Source organism: Eurosta solidaginis, chromosome 4, assembly GCF_040869045.1.
Source record: "Eurosta solidaginis isolate ZX-2024a chromosome 4, ASM4086904v1, whole genome shotgun sequence".
In the NCBI taxonomy this organism is placed as follows: Eukaryota; Metazoa; Arthropoda; class Insecta; order Diptera; family Tephritidae; genus Eurosta; species Eurosta solidaginis.
The window spans coordinates 203,587,996-203,603,420 of NC_090322.1; the positions used below are offsets into that span (position 1 = coordinate 203,587,996).

The 15,425-nt window shown below is 36.8% G+C and overlaps 1 protein-coding gene across 4 annotated transcripts in view; it reads right to left on the minus strand.

Annotated features, from left to right (window-relative positions):
- kairos overlaps nucleotides 1-4,270 on the minus strand; it is a 546,037-nt gene extending 541,767 nt beyond the window's left edge. For 3 of the 4 annotated variants that reach the window (XM_067784588.1, XM_067784587.1, XM_067784586.1), the window contains exon 1: nucleotides 2,945-4,270. The gene's annotated coding sequence lies outside the window, so the exon portion shown is untranslated. The remainder of the gene's footprint in view (nucleotides 1-2,944) is intronic. The other variant, XM_067784589.1, reaches the window with a different exon arrangement.
- Nucleotides 4,271-15,425: the final 11,155 nt, after the last annotated feature.

Consider the following 15,425-nt stretch of genomic DNA (forward strand, 5'->3'; position numbering starts at 1 on the left):
TTTTTAAGCTTTTTTGGATAAAAACACCAATTTTAAAACGCCTTGCGAAACTACTTGATGGGAAAATATTTAAAGTGTGTTTTCGTCAACAATAAATGATATAAAGTATATGGTTAAAAACCATTATATTTGGTTGTCAATTGACGAGACCACTGATACTTTAGGCAGGTACATAGCCAATGTCATAACAGGAGTGTTAGATTGTAACGAACATTTGCTAAACACCGCGCTTTTGGAAAAGGCAGACCACACTTCTATAGCAAAGCTGTTCAACAACTCTGTACGGATTTTGGGCGCGGATTATGACAGGAACAAGATTTGGCTACTGCTAACAGATACAGCACCATACATGAAAAAAGCAGCCAAGGCGATTGAAATTTTCTTCCCTAAGACTACGCACGTAACTTGTGTTGCGCATGGGCTTCATCGAGTTTGTGAGGAAATACCAGATCAGCATCCTTTGGTTGATCGTTTTATTTCTAATGCAAAGAAAATGTTTCTAAAATCCCCGACTTGTTCAGGAATACTTAAAGAGTTAGCTCCAAATCTACCGCTTCCTCCATGACCAATAATAAACGGTGGGGGACGTGGCTGGATGCCGGCAGCTACTAAGCCCAAAACTTCGATATCATAAGTCAAATCATTAACTCCCTTGATTGTCTAGATTCACAGGCAATTAAGGAAGCGCAGGATTTGTTGAGCAATTACAAAATACTTAGCCAGTTGTTATTTATCTACAGTAACTACAATTTTTGCCAGAATCAATATCGAAATTAGAAGCAAGTTCATTCACTCTAACCGCCCAAGTAGTAATTGCTGTGAAAACTGAAGATAAAATTAGTGTTGTAAATTGACTTGAAAGCGATGAGCTTAATTTGGTTCTTAACAAGAGGGGATTGCCATTTTAAAAAGTATTGTAAGCCAAATTGAATCTGGTAATTCGATTCAACCGTTGGAAAAATATACCATCACTAAAATCTCTGCCTTTCAAGTTCGCGCCTATTACCAGTATAGATGTGGACAGGTCCTTTTCTATATTTAAGAATATATTCCGCGATAACAGGCAATCAATTCTTTTTAAAATTTGTCTAAATATTTAGTTTTAAACTGTTTTTGTACCTTCCTGAATAAAATTCAATATAGTATTTTTGGTAAAAGTAACTGAAGGTGTTAATATTTTTAAATGCATTTGAGTGAAGCGTGATTTTTAATAGTTCATATTTATGCATATTTCTATATTTTTCGTGCATATTAAGGCATAATTTTGTATTATTTTTGCATATTTTAAGCGCTTAAAACAATCTTTTTACGGCATGTTTCCGGTTGCCCTAGTTATAAGGCTGCGCAATAATACATATACATATGGTTCTATTCTGAACTTATTTTCGTTCAAAAGAAGCAAAAAGGATAGAGAGACTACCACGAATAAACTTGAGCGCGTAAAATTACAATTTAAAAGTTTTAGCTATGAAAAAAATTGTATGCCAAATTTCATTCGCATTGGGAGATTTTTGTTCTACTTACATATGGCATTAAAAGTATTTTGTAGAGAATAACAAAAAAAGTGGCTGGTCACGTCCATCCAAAATTTTTTTAAGTTTTATTCTTAGGTCAACCATACCACTACTGAGGTAGAATATCAGTCAAATGTGGTTAAATATCATAAAGTTATTGCAAACTTTGTTAAGGTTATACCTTTAGGAAAAGTGGGTGTGGTCTTTAACCGATTTTGATTATCTTCACTCAATCTCTATAATTTGCCACGGATAGTGTCTCTGCCAAATTTCAATGTAATATCTTTAACGGCTTTTGATTTACGGCTTGTTAACTACCAAACTTTCTTCTTCTAAATATGGGTTTTGTCATGCCCATTAGGGTGGGTCGATTTATTAACCGATATCGCGCCATCGATTTTTCGATAGGATTTGGGCTCAGGAAAAAAAGTTCCACTACGCACACCAAAAAAAAATAATTTTCGAGCCTGCGAAATTTAATTTTTTTTATTTTTTTTCAACTTTGATTTTTAAGGTTTTTTTCATGACCTACTAAAAAAATTTTCACTTGATTGTAAAATTTTCATGTATACCCTGTCCGACCCAAAAATGTCCGCTAAAAACGTTGTCGATAACAGTTTTTTGACGGACGGACGGAGTATACATATGAAATTTTTTTTAGTAGGTCATGAAAAAAACCTTAAAAATCAAAGTCGACAAAAAGTCAAAAAAAATTAAATTTCGCAGGCTCGAAAATTTTTTTTTTTTTGGTATGCGTAGTGGAACTTTTTTTCCTGAGCCCAAATCCAATCGAAAAATCGATGACGCGATATCGGTTAACTTTCGTCCATACAAATCGATCCACCCTAATGCCCATACTCCAAATTTTTTTTGGAATTTATGTTTTGCGTCATAAAACCAATCCACCTACCAAATTTCATTAGCTTAGCACTATTCGTGTTGGAATTATCACATATTTTCCATTTCTCAAAATTTTCGATGTCGAAACAGTGGGCGTGGTTAACGTCCGATTTCGCTTATTTTCAATAACAATCTATTTTCGGTTCAGATAAGCTGATATGCCGAATTTGTTGAAGATATTTCAATATTTGCTCAAATTATCGTGTTAACGGACGGACGGGCATGGCTTAATCAAATTTTTTTTTTGATACTGATGATTTTGATATATGGAAGTCTATATCTAGCTCGCTTCCTTTATACCTGTGCAACCAACCGTTATCCAATCAAAGTTATAATACAGCGTGTGTACAAGTACGGCTGGGTAAAAAAGAATGGATCAATGAGAGAAATGTTCAATTTTTAAGCCTCACTTTTTCGAAAACACGTTGTTATTAAGTCTTGCTTTCTATTCTACAATTCTACAAAGTTTCATCAAAATTGCAGATATAAAAAAATTTGGGTGGTAGACTTGGAATATGTATGTATTTTACCTCAGTGATGAAAGTTAGTGTAAAGCCTTCGATACAACCAAACACAACTCTGTAAATTTTTGTATTTCATTTCATTTTTAACTTGTTTTCAGTGCTTTTTTTTCTGTTAATCTTTCGTTCAAGTTAGTATATGCCTTCTTTTTGAGCGTATTTTGTACTGTTATCTATTTTTTATTGCCATTGATTCTGCTTCTTATTTCTTTTTGTGAATTGCACTCTGCTTTTAAGTTTATTTATTTTATTTCATTCAATATCTATGCATAATATTTTCACTTGGTGTATTGCTATTAATTTTATTTTTTCATGTACTTACAATCACTTCATAACCAGTGCATGTTGAAACGGTTTCCTGCTACTAAAACTTATTAATGTTTAAATTATTTTTTAATTTTTCTTTAATGAAGTTCTTTTTATTAGTATTTTTTAAAGAAAACACGTTTTCGTTAGTGAAACATTTTTATTTTTAACTGAATAAATTTTTTTAATTTTTTGTAGATTTTTTTTCTATTGATTCGAGTACTAGTTTGCTTTTCTTCACTCTTTCTTTTTGTTTCGTTGGAGTTTTATTAACTTTAATGCAATTCGTACAAATTTTTTTATTTTTTTTTTTATTTTATAGTATTTGCAATTTTTTGTGACCTCAATTTTTTACTTTTTTGCTGTTTTTTTTAATTATCAATTATATACTTGCCATTTTCAAATCCTAATTGTTGTACAGCATTTCTTCAATTTCACATTTCACGATATTGCTTTTTATTATTAATTTTTATACATGCAAATAATTTTCAATTAAAAATATAGAATATATATTTTTTTGGTTTTTGTTTAACCATTTTCATAATGCAAACTAGCTCTATTTTAACAACACTATTTTGTACTTACACTTAGCACAATCATTCAATTGTACTTTGTCAAATGAGTTATTTCTTTTCGTACTAAATTGTTTTAAAATTAATCAAATATTTATTTTTAATAATCACATCATTATTTTTATTTCTTTGATTTAGAAAGCGTTACACTTTTTTGTCTCCTTTCTAATGTCAACATTTTTTATGGCCTCTGTATGTTTTTTTTTTTTTAGTTTTTAAACAAACTGCTACTCCTGCAGTTGCCCTTGTTACACAACTACAACAAAAGTACTTAACTTTAAAACTTTGCTTTGCTGTAACTTCACTTTTTGCTTTGTCACTTTTCGTTTGGTTAGTTGTCGAATGCACAAAGTATCTCAATGTACTGAAGATACTTTTCAGATGACTCGTACTAATATAGTAGAACAAAACGCGCAACCAAATAATTGCGTTTACCAAATGTATTTTTGCAAGGATACACAGGAATACAACGCTCATACTCACACATACCTAACTCATACAATCAGGCATAATGATAACAGCGCTGAAGGAAAACAAAAACAAATATGAAGGAGCGCGCATCATTTAGGTTTCGAGCAGACGCAACAGTTACGAACAATACATACACACAAAAAAAAAAACTAACTAGCAACAGCTGTACATTTGAAACAGCTGATAAGAAAGCTTAAAAGGAAATTTTCGAATAAGCAAAGTCAAACACCAAGCAAAAGCTTCAGCGCTTTATTTTTTTTTTTTTTTTAATGAAGAAGAAAGCTACGAGTGAATGTTACTGAGTGAATTTGTTAAATGAGTATTTTTTATGCGTATGTAGCATGAATAATAAAAAAAGCTCCGCTCATTGCGTCTGCGCTTGAAATGGTCCTTGCCTTTGCCTCAAACGAGTTTTCATGTTCATTTATTTACCTCGGTTTCGTGCTTTTTGTATCATCATTTTTTTTTATATCGAGTTTATGTATGTATTTTGCTTTGAGCATAAGCTTTATTCTTTTTTGGTTTGTATTTGAATACATACCCCTTTTTTTGGAAGCTTAAAGCTCTGTCCAACTCCTTTTTATAGCATATTTGAATACTTAAGGGGAATATGTTGTATTTGTGCTAAATTTAGTACATAAGTTAAAGATTTTCAACATAACTGACATTGACAAAATTCGATTAGCCTTTTGAAGATGAACTACATTGAAAAGAACTACCTCAAACTGTGGCAGGGGGCAATTAGAAACGCCACATGCTATCATCAGACGCAACTGTTCCAAGTAAATAAATAAATGTAAGGCGCGATAACCTACAGTAGGTCGAGTTTCTCTTCCAATTTGCGTCGTGCTCCTTTTAATTTTTCTTACAAATTCGCCGGACGGGGCCTACTTGTTTTATGCCCACTCCGAGCGGCATCAGGGCAGATGAGTTTTCACTGAGAGCTTTTCATGGCAAAAACAAAACACTGCCGAGGGGTGATCCCGCTTAGAAAATTTTCCTTTTAATTGAAAAATTTTTTTTCTAAAATTTTGATGTTGCTTTGCACGGGTCGTGAACCCAGCGTCGTCCGTGTGGTAGGCGAAGCACGCTACCATCATACCACGGCGGCCGCGACTGTTCCAAGTGCTCTGAAGAAATGTTTCATTGAACACATAGTAATGCATAAGGAATTGGTGTAGCGTTAGACTCGTATCGATAAAGTTTAGAGCTGATCGCGTTAGCAGGATTAAAAGGAAAGGTGCTTTGCAAGAAGACTAAAAAGAACCAGAAGAACAAAAAGAAAAAAAAAACAGTCCAGTTCATTTAGTAGGTTGCTTTTAAAGAGATCTAGAACATAAATATATAAATAAAAACTCCAAGCGCCAAACAGGACAAGACTACTAGAGAAGTTCTTGTGATAACAACGACTGATGTAACAAGCCTATGAGATTTAAACAAATTCTTTCGAGAACTCCTGCTTTCGACTTTCTTGAAGAGCCTGATAACGATCAAAGAGAAATTCCTTAATTTTGTCATATGCACTGACTTTCCGACGGGTGTATGGAAGCCAGCGTGTTTGAGCTATCAACACCCTTTTGAGACGAAATGCATTATTTTCTTGCACATACTGTTCTAATGTAAGCTAACTGCCTTAAATGAGGCTACATGACCAAATCATGGAATATGGCGAAAGATGCCGTAGCTGCAGAGGGAGCAAAAACTCTTACGACTCTGCAAAGGAATTTAGATTAATCAGCTTCTTAACATGCCTCTTCGAAACTTTGGACTACCTGACTGATTTCAAATATATGGAACGATTGTCAGCATGATAGTTATATGGGTACATGCCAATTTTTATAAGGTGAAAGACTTTATCTGTTCTATTAGCATCTCCTAGCAAGTCCTTGAACTCAGTTTACTCTTGATTGTGATGGTGTCTTTGCAGCTGGCTTTATATTTCGTGTATGTTGGATAGAGTTATAACAGTGGATGGATGAGTGGGTTTGGTTGAAATGACCGGCACATAGACTGAATGAGTCCATAGTGCTTCCAGAAGTTTGCTCAACGACCAACCTAAAAAACCCCAATCAGAAACGAGGACTTATGTTGTGAAATAACACCGTTCTTTTGGCAAATACAGTAGACGCTCACAAATTAGAATCACTTTGTTTTAGGGTGATTCTATTCTTATAACTTTAAACGAGGAATTCTTGTTTGTTTATATAGCCGAACGATCTCGGGTACGGCTCAACCGATTTAAATGTAATTTTGGACAGAGATAATGTATCCCTTCTAAGACTTTCTACCTAGGTGTTGCCGATATATGCCGACATGGGTATCAGACGAAAGGTATTTCACTACCCATTACAGTAGGGACATTTCTGAGTAGGGTTGCCATTAAGGGTTGCCACCTATTCGAAATTAAAAAAAATTGCATGAGATATGCCGATGTGGGTATCAAACGAAAGGTATTTCACTCCCGATTACAATAGGGACATTTTTGAGTAGGGTTGCCATTTAAGGTTGCCACCTATTCGAAATTGAAAAAAAAAATGCATGATATATGCTGATATGGGTAGCAAACGAAAGGTATTTCACTCCGCATTACAATAGGGACAGTTTTGAGTAGGGTTTCCATTTAGGGCTGCCACCTATTCGAAATTAAAAAAATTGCATGAGATACGTCGATATGGGTATCAAACGATAGGTATTTCACTCCGCATTACAATAGGGACATTTTTGAGTAGGGTTGCCATTTAGTGTTGGGGTAGTTAGACGAAATAAGACTCTACTTACTCATATTCTGTTAAAGATTTAAAGGAGACCATTAAAGTTAAAAATTTTCGTAAAAAAATCTTACACATGATTCGACTTAAATTTGTTAGATTCTCACACGCTAATAAAATGCTATATCAAGGCACCGTGACAAATTCTAACAAAATATATAAAAATGCATATTTTTGGCAAATATGAAATGAATAATTGCAATTTCTCACAGATTATTATTATAAAGATTTCTCACTATAGCAAAAAGATATATCATCATGGCAATTTGCTACCGTTGAACACTAGAGGCATATGTTCAATTTGAAAACGACATCTAACCATTTAACTACTTACCAACAGATGGCGCTTAGGGAAGTAAGTTGGCATTTAATTAAACTAACTGATAGTTGTCATTCGTGAAATTTACAAGTTTTTGGAATGTAATAAAATTGTGAGACTTTCATAGCTAAAAAAAATATTTAAAATTAATAAGTAGGCGCATGAAGATACTCGAGAAAAGTCGGTCGCCCAGCTACTATACATATATGTATATATACGCTAAATCAAAAAAAGATCCAAAAAACAAAAACTCCAATTACAATAAATATATTTTTCATTAAAAATACATAAAACATCGATAGAAATACACTAAAAAAGCCAAAAATGAATCAAAAACTTGATAACTAATATTCAGCGATATGCAATGATTTTTTGTTAGCCTCATGATAGGTATTAGAAACAGCGCCACATCAAATTCTAGGGTTAACCGCTTCCCTTGAACATCTTTGTCAAGCTTTTCCAAGATTTAAACTTTGGTTTCCAAGGACAAAGTATTTTACTTACGTTTATTTGGCATTTAAGCGAATTACATTTACTTTTAAACAAACAATTCCAAAACACGTGCACGCGTATCGAATTTCATACAAAATCTGTACAGAACCTCGACGAAAATCCAACGACTACCGAGCGAAACATGAGTAAATTGGAGATTCCCCTTTTTATATCTATTTTGCAACAAAAAAACAAAATACGCTCAGAAAGTAGAATTTCTATTCTAATTTCAGATCGTGTAATGTATTGAAGAAGTTGATTCTAATTTCTGGACATTCTAATTACTAAGGGCGGCCACCGTGGTGTGATGGTAGCGTACTCCGCCTACCACACCGGATGCCCTGGTTTCAAACTCCGGGAAAAGCAACATCAAAAATGCGCTCCGGGTGTATTTCTGCCATGAAAAGCTCTCAGTGAAAACTCATCTGCCTTGCAGATGCCGTTCGGAGTCGGCATAAAATCATGTAGGTCCCGTCTCGCCAATTTGTAGGGAAAATCAAGAGGAGCACGACGCAAATTGGAAGAGAAGCTCGGCCTTAGATCTCTTCGGAGGTTATCGCGCCTTACATTTATTTTTTATTTATTTAATTACTAAGGGTTCTAATTTGTGAGCGACTACTCTACTATAAGCTTTGAAAGACCTATGCTAGATTTCTGCTTCTATTCAACAAAATTTGAGATAGCATTATTGCAAATTTAACAGTTCTATGTTGTTAAAATTATGCTAGCAAAATCACAATACAATACTAGCATTTTTACATCCCCTTCTGCACAATTTTTTGTTATTTTGTCGCTTTGTCGCTCTTTTAAGGGGTGATTTCGCTGCTTAGTTGTCTGAGAGCCTTTTAACAGTACTTTTTTCAGCAAGCGGACAATCCAAACTTGATTGTCCGTTCCTTTTCTCACTTGCACTGTTAGCTCTCTTTCAAGGCTTTTGGACGCATCTGTTACTGGCTAGGGAGCAACAATCTCAATCAACATTTCTCATAACTTTCATTATAAACTATATCCCCAACTAATAAATTCACAAATAGTATTCTCGAATGAGTGTTTAGCTATGTTAAATCTCGTGTACTACAGTTGATGTATCATCCAGCGCTACACTAATTTCCGTTGTCATATTTCCTGTTATGCGTATGTCCCTGAATAACTTTTATTTGCTTTTATTTACAGTAGAAAAAAATTTAGTTTACCTTGGCATTCACAGGGCTCCTGCTGTACTGCCACTAACATGCGCTAACGCAGCCCCCCTCCACCCTCCCAAATATACACACACACATACTCATCTATACACTAAGTACATCAAATACTTTTCATGCGTATGACAATTTCAGCCGGAAATTCACGCAAGCTGATGACAATCCGTGTAAACTTTGTTTTTATAACGACATGTTGGCACAGGCACACATACACGTACACATAGAGAAATGTGCTAGATGTACTTCAGAAGATTTTCTGCTTCGAATGTTTATGGCATTCGAAATTCATTTTGAAAAAAGTTTTAAATTACATTTCTTTTCTGCTAAAGAATGCGCTTGTTGAGGCGAAGACGTGGCGGCTGCTAAGTGTTTGGCTATATTGTTGTTGCTTAGAGCTTTAACTGCATTTTCAAGACAACGTAGATACCTTGTCTCATCAATTTGCTAAGTTGATTGGCCCAGTGGTATTGGCAACGCTTTCGTATAAAACTTGCATTGGATACTGCCCAGAGCTCACCTGACCAGCTGCCCAGTTATGTGTATGTGCATGTGCATTTGTGTGTGTAGATATTTATTTATGGTAGCACGGCTTTACTATATTTGATTATGTTGCTCTCGTAGATTGGTTTCTCGGCTTGTTTATGGTTATTATACTTACTTGCATTGTTTTCACTTCCAAATCCATTTCCAAGTATAGTTTGATATTAACCTTGCAACCGCTCACTACTTGAACAGTGGTGGTCGCATATATGGGTATTGTGTTATTTAAAACATACGTGATAAATCTCCATTATCATTAATCAGGACAACGGAACCCTCATTGGGGGCTCTTTAGCAAACTCGGCTTTAGAGGTCACTGACGCTTGCACCTGTTCTGTTCGCTAAGAGGTGTAGGTAGAGTATGTGATTAGTTTCAAATTTCAAAGAAGGTGGCCCTGTCCAGCAGTTGCCGTGTTACGGTAATAACGTTCTCCGCTTACCACACCGAAGTTCGTGGATTTAAGGGCAGGTCCTGGATTCAAGTCCTAGGCAACGCAATACTAAAAGTTTAGAAACAAGATTTTTCAATTGAAAAAACTTTTTCCGCGTGTATATCTGCCATAAGAAACTTTTCAGTGCAAACTCATCACTCACGCAGCTTTCGATCACTAGGTTACGTTGAACTGGCCGGTCAATAAAAACCTCAAATAGTCTGAATATGTCAACAGTGTTATTAGAATTTGTTTGACGACCAAGCGGCAAGCCCCCAATAAGGCACCAGGACTTATGTTATAAAATAATTCCGTCCTCTTTATAAGAAACTTTCGGACCTAGCATGATTTCTATCAATAACTCTGGCGCCCCTAGTAGCTGGATCCTTGATCTGGTGATCGCAGAACACAGAAGGCGCTGAATCCTTTCTTCCTGCCACTCACACTTCCTGCACTTGCTGTCAGTGCTAAGGTCTACCTTATGAGCATGTGACGCTGGAAGGCAGTGTTCAGTTAGTTTGCAAATCATGAGCCTTAAGTTTTCTCTCTTTAGAGATATGAGCAACTTTGTAAGTCCAATATCGTAGAATTTGCAATTTGGTCTTAGAAATTTTGCCACCCCAAGCTTCGGTCCACGCCTTTTCTGGATTTCTCCCAAGCAGAATGTGACATCCACATTCGATTTATCGAGGGCTGCACCTTCCTTCCTCAAATCATTGACCTTTTCCAGTCTAGACGTATGATCCGACCTGAGCGAAGTCGCTCCAAGGCTTGTTTTCATTCCAGGACACTTCTTGATGAAGTACTGAAGTTATTGCCTTTACTGGCTTTCAAGTTTTGTACATATATATTGACCCAACTGCACCTTAAGCACGCTTCCTCGACTGAAGTGCACTACAGTGATAGCAGCATCCACTTATTTTATGGATCGACGCAGTAAACAGCAGACCGATCTCTTCCGTTAATGTTGAACCAACGGTATTCACGTGCAAAATATGTTATTCTGCACTCTTGCGCCAACTCTCCGATTCTATTGTGGCCGCAGCAGACTGTAGGTGGCATAAATCATGTAGATCCCGTTACACCAATTTGTAGGAAAATAAAAGGCTCACTACGCCAGTTGAATGAGAACCTCCGCCTAAACCTCCTCGAAGGTAAATCCCGCCACAATTTTTTTTAATACTGTCCAGCTGGTTGATGTTCACGCTAGCCAGCCAGTCAGATCAAAATCATATGGGCAAAGCAGAAACATTTGGTCAATATTCATCATAATCATTTATGAGTGCTTAACCTCATAGACTATTTTGGTCGTTGAGTTATAATACAAGGCATCTATAATTATTTTGCAATAAATAACGCCCACAGGGAGCCACAAGGGTATTCAAGTCTTCCTCCCATGTTGTGGAAATCTCCTTCTTCCAACTTCCTGAACTTTTCCTTCTCATAACGTGACCCAGTCAGCGAAGCATAAACCTCATACAGCTCATCGGTATACCTCTTTCACGCCGTTGTTATCATGTATAGGACAATAAATCTTCCGAAGAACTTTTCTCTCGTATACCTCAAGTTCTCTCGATGCCTTGTATTATTCAAAGGACTTAACTTTTCAATTGCCTACGCAGTCCATAGTAACACTTCCAAGAAGCATGTGCCTGACTTTAGTGCTAGCTGTGGATCATGTGGCACTTCCGTTAGTCAGTTTAAAGTTGATGCTTCCCAGGGATGGGTCGTCAAATGTCGCTTCCACCCACCTTCGCAGCTGATCGAAGTGTTCGCATTCAAAGGAGGGGTCGCGCTCGTCACCTTGTCCCATGTTATAGAGTTGTGTTGCTGTGTTGCTTCGCCTGTTCTTTTTACTTCTTCTTCGCTTCTTTTTCCGTGAATTATTTCATAGATCCGGTATCTTAGGTAGTCCCTCACGGTAAGTAACAAGTGTTATGGTACGTTGAAATAGCGTTTCATTGTGAATGGTACTGCCGGTCTTTCTTCGCGACAAGCTATCTCGCCTTTCTTGTATCGTTTCTGCTGTGACATCTATTGTGTAGTGCCTTTTTCGGTGGGACAGCGCTCCCTTCCTTCAATTGCTGCGGCGAGGCGCTGCTTCAAAAGGCACCCCATCATTTTCCCTTGAATGTCCAGTTTGGCTTAAAAATTGTATTTAGCATCTAGAACGGAAATGTTACCAATAATAGTCGATGCTCTTGCTTGCTGCCCAATAAATCTATACTCAAAATCAATTCGAAATTTTTCTTACTATACGATCTATGATCCAACCTGTGAGTAGCCTCTGACTCTAATTAAATCTTAAATTAAAGTTTGTCGAATGTGTAAAAGCCTTGGTGGGAATCCTGCTATCGATTCCTTCTATTGCTAGCCTCGCTTAGACAGTGCTGAAAAGTGCCGTCCTTGGTGAGCATAAGAGTTGCAAGGCCAATCTTAGCTCCTGCATTATCAAGTGCCAATCCCCGCCGTCTCAGCTCACCGGTCATCTAATGGCGGGTTTATAGCAGATGTCGGCAAATAGTGGAACAATTGTGCACACTCAATTCACACGTATTAATATTGTCTTTAGTTTATTAGTCGCTGAACATTTGGCGCAGCAACATCGATTGTATGCGCCGCTCGCAAATTTTGACGAATGCTGCCTATGTTTCACTATTTGGCGACAATTGCTCACAAATGAACTTCGCTTCTTGCTTGCTAATAAGCGAATGAACAACAAAAAAACGACGCATCAAGTGATTTTTTCGACTAACACTAACACAGCCCCATTTTCATTTCGCCGACGTCTGGTTTAAAGCCCACTGCCTATACTTATCAACGAGACTTGATGTTATTGTCGCTAGCCTGTGTTGAAAGCGTAGCCAAGATGGCTCCTCATTTGCCGGTACAGTTTGTATTCAGTAATGCTTAACAAGCCATCTGGACAACGACAATCTCGAATTTAGCAAATTTACATAGTGTTGCTCCAGCTCCCACATAATAATTAATCCGTGAAAACTGTGATTTCGAATCACTCAATGAGCCCCTGTCTTTCCAATCGCTTACGGTAGAAAAGAGGGTCCTATAGTTTTTATCGAAAACTGTCGTTCTGAGCTCAGATCCGTTGACTCTATGCTCTGTGTTTAACTTCCAATTCAGTTTAGTACTCCAGGCTTTTTGACGCCATCAAAAATTCGTATTAACTCTTGATCATGAAAAGAATGTCAAATAAAGCCTCCTTTGAGAAGTCTTTAAAAAAGGGCATACCTTGAAATAATAAACAATGCTTCAAATCAAATTAAAAACCGGTGACCTCTTTTTGTCGTTTGCTGGGAATAAACAAGAAACGGAAGCAATTGAACGACCATGAATTTAACCGCAGTCATCACCACAAAAATTGTCAAACTATCGTCAAAAGCAGAAAAGTTGGCAAAATGCTTTTTATTTGTATGTGTCTCGTTTGTGTGTGCGTGTGCGTGTGATACACAGCTTAACACCTGAAACCGATTGCAATCTGATCCTGATTGAAATTGAAATGCCTTTTTACGCACTTTTTTCTTTTTCCTTTTTCACGTTTCAACATCAAAGCTGCATTAAAAACAACACATGGAAAAGTAAAAACATATCAGCGATACGTACAAAACTGCAAAGACTTGAACTTATTTACTGTCCTAATCAAGCTTTTGAAAAAAAAAATTGCAGAATAGTGTAAGCCTTCGCTTTCGACAGTATGCCGATATTATTTGCTGTTATAGAAGTTGACACATAATTAAGATATTGGCAGGTTGAAGCATCTGGATAGGAGGTGTATATGCAACAGTATGGAGGGTCGTCATGGACTTTCAGGCACAATCCGTCACCTCGCACGTCCGCTTATCGCACGATGCGGAGCAAGTGCACCACCAATTCAAACTCGATGAGACATCTGCTGTCATCCTTTGTATCTCCTATGTTTTTGATTTCATTCATTTACTTATTTATAAACGGTTTTTAAAACAAAAAATTGTATATAAAAACTAGCTAAATCTATTATCTACTTCCAACTCCATCGTTAAATCGATGTCCTTGTGGTATGAGTTTAGTAAAGCTTTTGTTTTTCCAACTCATCCTCTTTAGCTATTGAAAAGACGTCATATACATATTTCGTAAGACATCTCGTGTTGGTCACTTTCATCAGAAGCTCTTACATGACGATATCGGCTACTATCGGTGATGCTGGGGATTCCATCGGAAGTCCTTTTAATTGCGTATAAATTTTGTCCTTATACTTAAAATATCCGTTTTCCGAGATACAAAATTAATTTTGTCATATATTTCATTTCCTAAATATTCTCAGTTTCAAAAAGTTTATTTTGACAATTGCAAAACAAACTTAAACAAGTAAGGAAGGTTAAGTTCGGGTGTAACCGAACATTACATACTCAGTTGAGAGCTATGGTGACAACATAAGGGAAAATAACCATGTAGGAAAATGAACCGAGGGAAACCCTGGAATGTGTATCAAATGAAAGGCATTAAAGAGTATTTTATGAGGGAGTGGGCCATAGTTCTATAGGTGGACGCCATTTAGGGATATAGCCATAAAGGTGGATCAGGGTTGGGACGCCGTTTCAAGATATCGCCACAAAGGTGGACCAGGGGTGACCCTAGAATTTGTTTGTACAATATGGGAATCAAACGAATGGTGTTAATGAGTATTTTAAAAGGGAGTGGGCCTTAGTTCTATAGGTGGATGCCGTTTCGAAATATCGCCATAAAGGTGGACCAGGGGTGACTCTAGAATGTGTTTGTACGATATGGGTATCAAATTAAAGGTATTAATGAGGGTTTTAAAAGGGAGTGGTGGTTGTTGTATAGGTGGTCGCCTTTTCGAGATATCGCCATAAAGGTGGACCAGGGGTGACTCTAGAATGCGTTTGTACAATATGGGTATCAAATGAAAGGTGTTAATGAGTATTTTAAAAGGGAGTAATCCTTAGTTCCATAGGTGGACGCCGTTTCGAGATATCACCATAAAGGTGGACCAGGGGTGACCCTAGAATTTGTTTGTACAATATGGGCATCAAACGAAAGGTGTTAATGCGTATTTTAAAAGGGAGTGGGCCTTAGTTCTATAGGTGGACGCCGTTTCGAAATATCGCCATAAAGGTGGACCAAGGGTGACTCTAGAATATGTTTGTACGATATGGGTATCAAATTAAAGGTATTAATGAGGGTTTTAAAAGGGAGTGGTGGTTGTTGTATAGGTGGTCGCATTTTCGAGATATCGCCATAAAGGTGGACCAGGGGTGACCCTAAAATTTGTTTGTACAATATGGGTATCAAGAAAGGTGTTAATGAGTATTTTAAAAGGGAGTAATCCTTAGTTCCATAGGTGGAAGCCGTTTCGAGATATCGCCATAAAGGTGGA